This window comes from Sinocyclocheilus anshuiensis, unplaced genomic scaffold, assembly GCF_001515605.1.
Source record: "Sinocyclocheilus anshuiensis isolate Anshui unplaced genomic scaffold, SAMN03320099.WGS_v1.1 scaffold827, whole genome shotgun sequence".
Classification (NCBI taxonomy): Eukaryota; Metazoa; Chordata; class Actinopteri; order Cypriniformes; family Cyprinidae; genus Sinocyclocheilus; species Sinocyclocheilus anshuiensis.
In genome coordinates, this window is record NW_015542371.1 from 325,786 (window position 1) to 332,209 (window position 6,424).

Consider the following 6,424-nt stretch of genomic DNA (forward strand, 5'->3'; position numbering starts at 1 on the left):
TACATATATATATATATATATATATATATATATATATATACTATTACATTACATACTATTACATACACACACACACACACAAACACACACAGACATGTATATATGAGCAATATCACATGAGTAGTGGTGCGATATGGCTGTATATCAGATTCAACCGTAGGCACGAGTGCTGTAGTTAATCACACCGTGCTGATTTACAGCCATGTTGCATGGCTACTCATGTGAAATTGCGTTTATACAACAGTTCGATGGCTCAAGTGTTTAATAAAAAAAGAGATAACAACGGAGTGTCTTTAAAAACCCTCTTTTGTCCAGAACTACTTCCTTCCGCCACAGATTTAAATCTCAGTTTAATAGCTGAGCCCAAGCCTCTGTTACTAATTCAAAAACGTCACTTTAGAACTAGTAACGAAGGAACATTGAGTTGCTTCATTAAAATCTTATTGTATTACTGTATTAAAAGCTAATGCACTGACCTCCGGAGGGGCACGGCAGAAATGCCGTTAAGAGGGCACAGTAGAAATCGCTGTCTGGGTGGGGTCCCCCTCAGTAGAAATCGCGGTCGGCAGGGGCTTGAGGCCCCCCTATGCACACCACTGCTTATTGTATTATGTGGAGTTGAGTATTATGAGAGAGATTGACTGAGTGAGTGTGATTATCTGCATCTGATACAGCATTCATTCTTCAGCTCAATCTCATATTCAGCATAAAACATTAGTTTGAATGTCAGATAAGGAAAGCAATATCTTTGTCGTACTATCCTTTCATCTGTTAAGGGTGATTTCCGATGACAGCGCTGCTCAGTGCATTTGTTGGCTGCGTCTTACAAGATCTTACTCATAAAAACAGTCTCTTGTTGCCTATTCCTACCTAATGGCGGAAACATTTAACTAAAATCACCATCACAAACACACACACACCGTTTCCCAATGCTAAATACTATTATTAAATGCTACTATTATTTTTATAAAATATTATTTATTGAATAATAGGATTTAATAAACAACAGCCATCATAAAAGTTGCTAGGCAATTCAGTCAAATGTACAAAGGCAGCGCTCTGATATACAGCATTAAAGTTATTTAAAATATAACGTGATGAGATTTTGCCCTCAGCCGAACCTATTTGCTCTGGAACAAATAATAGATTAATGAGACCAAAGACTGCCCATTAGTTCCCTTTCATTCGGTCACTTCGACGTTGTGTTGAAGTTCCATCACTAGGGGTCGCACTTGGGAGCCCAGACACCTCTGAGGAATTTCTGTAGGCTAGTGAAATTCATTGCATTCATTCGTTATTTACTTATTAGCAGACTGACGTGGAATCTGCATTAATAAATTTTCATTCAGTTTGAAGGCCATCATTCATAAAGTTATAAACATCCCAGTGTCTTTTGCTTGTTAAGTTATTAAATTCTTTGATTTTGATTAATGTTATGGGTTGACATTAACTGATGTAATTTGTTTTCCATACAGTGGGGTCCACAAGTGAAAATGCTTCCATTTTCTATTTCTAATTTTATGGGTCAAAATTTTTTGTAGTTAAAGTTAATTACGGAGAAAAAAAAACCTGTTAAAATGTACACATTTAATTCACACAGTTTTTAATGAATCAAATGATTGATGTGTGATTAGTATGATTAGTCATGTGAGACATCATGCAATTAATCAGTGTTTATACACACACACACACACACACACATATTTGTCAATTACAATCTAGCTTAAATTTTGCCATTACAATTTCAGATTTTTTTTTTCTTCAGATTTTCAGTATTTAAACTGAGCCCAAGCCTCTGTTACTAATTCAAAAACGTCACTTTAGAACTAGTAACGAAGGAACATTGAGTTGCTTCATTAAAATCTTATTGTATTACTGTATTAAAAGCTAATGCACTGACCTCCGGAGGGGCACGGCAGAAATGCCGTTAAGAGGGCACAGTAGAAATCGCTGTCTGGGTGGGGTCCCCCTCAGTAGAAATCGCGGTCGGCAGGGGCTTGAGGCCCCCCTATGCACACCACTGCTTATTGTATTATGTGGAGTTGAGTATTATGAGAGAGATTGACTGAGTGAGTGTGATTATCTGCATCTGATACAGCATTCATTCTTCAGCTCAATCTCATATTCAGCATAAAACATTAGTTTGAATGTCAGATAAGGAAAGCAATATCTTTGTCGTACTATCCTTTCATCTGTTAAGGGTGATTTCCGATGACAGCGCTGCTCAGTGCATTTGTTGGCTGCGTCTTACAAGATCTTACTCATAAAAACAGTCTCTTGTTGCCTATTCCTACCTAATGGCGGAAACATTTAACTAAAATCACCATCACAAACACACACACACCGTTTCCCAATGCTAAATACTATTATTAAATGCTACTATTATTTTTATAAAATATTATTTATTGAATAATAGGATTTAATAAACAACAGCCATCATAAAAGTTGCTAGGCAATTCAGTCAAATGTACAAAGGCAGCGCTCTGATATACAGCATTAAAGTTATTTAAAATATAACGTGATGAGATTTTGCCCTCAGCCGAACCTATTTGCTCTGGAACAAATAATAGATTAATGAGACCAAAGACTGCCCATTAGTTCCCTTTCATTCGGTCACTTCGACGTTGTGTTGAAGTTCCATCACTAGGGGTCGCACTTGGGAGCCCAGACACCTCTGACATCATTGAGAAATTGCCAATAAACTTGAGCGAAATTTGTATAGCTGGTCACGCCCCAAACATCCGGGTATAAATAGGCCAGCATGGCATTTGCTCACTCGTTCTGTTCTTTGGAGCCGATGCAGCATATCTTTGGGAAGTGCAGCACTGCATTCATCTCTCAATTTCCTTGTCGTTGGATCTATGGCACAAGCAGTAGTTTCTACTTTACCCATACACAGATAAGTGTAGTGAGAGTACCCCTGGGTGCTTCAATGGTGATATTTGAGAGCAAATTTCCTCTTAAAAGAGAAATTTCTCTAAAAGAGTTTTATGGATGGATTTGTGTGTGTTTACAACACGCCTTTCCATCTGTGTCCTTCTGGTTGCGGTTCGATCTCTCATTCGGGGCTCACAATCAGGATGAATTGTCTATCGTAGCATAGATGGGCGGGTCTGACCAATCAGAAGCGGATGACTTGACTAAACCGGCACTTCTGGGTGCTTCGCGTTGGTCTGAGCCTGACACTGAGATGGCAGAGAGCAAAAGGCTTGAGTGGATTCTTTCAAACTGCCCTGAGTGTTTTCGCTTGAATAATTGGTTCTTGGAGACTGAGTGTGACACTCAGCCACACTCCGCTCCTTTCTTCACGTAAATGCACGAGGAGCTGATGAAATCGTGGAAGGCACCTTTCTGCCATAACACGATACACTGGTTCCTCCGCTCTCACCACCCTTGACAGTGGTCCAGCGAGGGAATACACAGGGGTCACCCGGGTGGAGAGACTGATTGCGGTGCATTTTGGAGGGGCCGTCCAGAGCATATAAGTTACCACGTCCCTTGTGGTGAGAGCTTATACTGCTTCTGGACAAGCATACCATGGCTGTCCTGCAGGTGTTCAGGCCAGGGTCTGCACAAGGGTGGTCCCAACCCGGAGCATGCAGGAACTGCATTCGGCGACTGACTATGCCCTCCGGGCTATGAAGGTCATAGCGCAGGCTCTGGGGGAGGGTGATGTCCACATTAGTGGTCCAGGAGCGCCACCTGTGGCTTAACCTGGTAGAGATGCGGGATGCTGAGGAAGTGTGCTTTCTCGACGCCATCATTTCTCAGGTTGGTCTCTTGGCGACACCGTTGAAGAATTTGTGCAACAATTCTCCACGGTTAAGAAACAGAAGCCTGCCTTGTCATGGGTCAGTTTCTACCCCTGCTCCCCCAAAACAGCAGCCTCCATCTGTTCGTCACCGGGGATGGCCCCCTGCGAAGACTGCTGAGGCCCCGCAACAGCCTGAGCTGCAGGTTGGGCTACACCTAATACATTTGTCATATTCTACAATCTGCGAACCAGTTTAATCTAGAGTTTTGAGCACTAGCTCTTAAACTCAGATGGCTGGTAGGGTGTAGAGCTTGCATTTAGCGCCTTCCCCTCTTTGAGGTGGTTGCGCTTATTGAGTTCAGTTCAGTTCCTTTTTATGAACCCTGGACTACCCTTTCATCACTCAAGCACTCCCTTACATAGCTGAGTTTAGCAGAGGAACTTGCTACAAGAATCCATTATGAGATATTATCCCTTGAGTGAGCTCTCATAACGGATTAGTGCTCCATATGTTGTGGCTCCCTTTGGCAGCCCCATATGTGTATTGGTCCACTGCTCTGTTCTGAATAGGATTCAGTGTTTCCCTAGACAGACAGTCACTCTGTCACTTGTTTCTGTGCTTGGTTGTTCTCCACTTATGCGGAGCCCACCACAGAAATCTTTCCTATGTTGTACTCCCTTTTAGTGAGTTCATAGGATGTATCTCCACATGTTACCTCCCCTTCGGGTAGGATGTGGTCTCCATAGTGTTCTTTCCCCACTTGTGGAAACAAACGCTTCCCCAACATTACATCCAGGACTTCTCAACCGTCATTTTTCTTGTTTTTCTCAGAATGAGAAAAGGCTCTGGCTGGAGGTGACTTCTGCCTTATATGGCGGCTCTTCCGGATATTGTAGAGCGAGGTCATAAATCTTGGGCATTGGAAGGTTACGAGGAGGAGAGGTGCATTTGGTTGTGGCACGCTGGGCTTGTCAACATCTGCGCCCCATGGACTTGTAATGCAGTTCAGCAGCTGTGGCGTTTAGTATAGGGACCCCTATACTATCAGGGATAGTCCCTCGATCAGGGAACGAGGGTTACAATATGTAACCGAGACGAATTATATCAATTATACTAAGACTAATTATTTCCCAAAACGAATTATATTTCATTTTTAACCACTATGGAGACATCAGAGCCAGCAGCAAATGCCAGAAGATTCCAGGCAAATTCCTGGTCGAGGCAAGGCTGCTCTTGGCGGCTTCATGAGCGCTGAACAGCCGCTGATGCCATGGAGTTCACATCTCCGAAAATGTTGAAGCAAATTTTCAAATTGATGTTATCATTATTTACAAACCGCATATTTGAAGTCTAAACAACTACATTCCTGCCTAAAAAAAACAAAAAAAACATATAAAACTACATTCCGTGACACAAACAGTATTATTTATAAAATTATAATGAAAAATTGTTCATCCGCCATCACACTTGCTGTGAGAAATATTGCAAGCGGAGTGATACAAACGTTGAAACAGTTGGAGTTCTGTTATCACTAGAATATCGCACCGCTGGAAAAGGCTCTCAGCCAATCAGATTCGAGGAATTAATTATGGTGAAAAATAACGCATTAAAATTATTAACGCATTTAACGCACTTGCCCCGCCCCAGACCTATGTGGGTGATCTGACATTTCATACAGTTGATTGATGACAAATATGAGGCAGGGCAACAACTCACTGCGTGATGGAGCCTAGAGAACGTAGTTAGAATGTCCCTAAAATTCAAGATATGGGGCAAAAATGCCCGTTTGAGTTTTTGTCTCATATTTACATCATAAAGCGATATCACACGAGCAATAGGCTAAGTGCAATATCGCACGAGTTCAAATGTGATGCTGATCTTATACAACAGTTCAGTAAGTAAGAAGTTAATATTGTGTTATTTTAGACACAATGTTGTCTGTTTTGCTCAATTTTGTCTACGAAAATATAAAGACAAAGCAGAACTGTTCGTCTCTGAGCAACACACAGCGGCATTTAATTTCTTAATGCACGTTTTTAACGAATTGGGTGAACCATTTGGCGCATTGAACCATTAGCCATAGGCGCGTTGGATTTGAAGCGGCGCTGCACAGACCGATAGGTGTATGACATCAAAGGACCGCGAGAGCGATTCAAAAGCATAAGGAGCCGTCTGTTCTCTATAGCTCTTGCTGTACTTTGATGTCACACACCGATCGATCTGATGGTGATGATCCGCTTCATGTCAAACGAGCCTAATAATTCAATGGACTATTCATAAAGAACCATTTACTTCACTCCTGAATGAATGGGTTAGTCAAATGAATGAATAAATGACTCTGACTTAATCATTAAGACATTTACCACCACCTACTGGCAGTTTTAGTTTATTAGTTAGAGTATCATTTCATTAAAGGGGTCATATGATGCGATTTTTTTTGCTGAAGCTACTTTTTGTAATGTCTGTTTAATGCTTTCCACAACAATGACATTAAATTATCTTTTGGGAGTAATTAAAAAACAAAAAAAAAACAAATTTGATGTGCGATTAATTTGCGATTAATTAGATTATATCATGTAATTAATTATATTAAACATTTTAATCGCTTACCAGCCCTAATATATATATATATATATATATATATATATATACATACACACACACACACA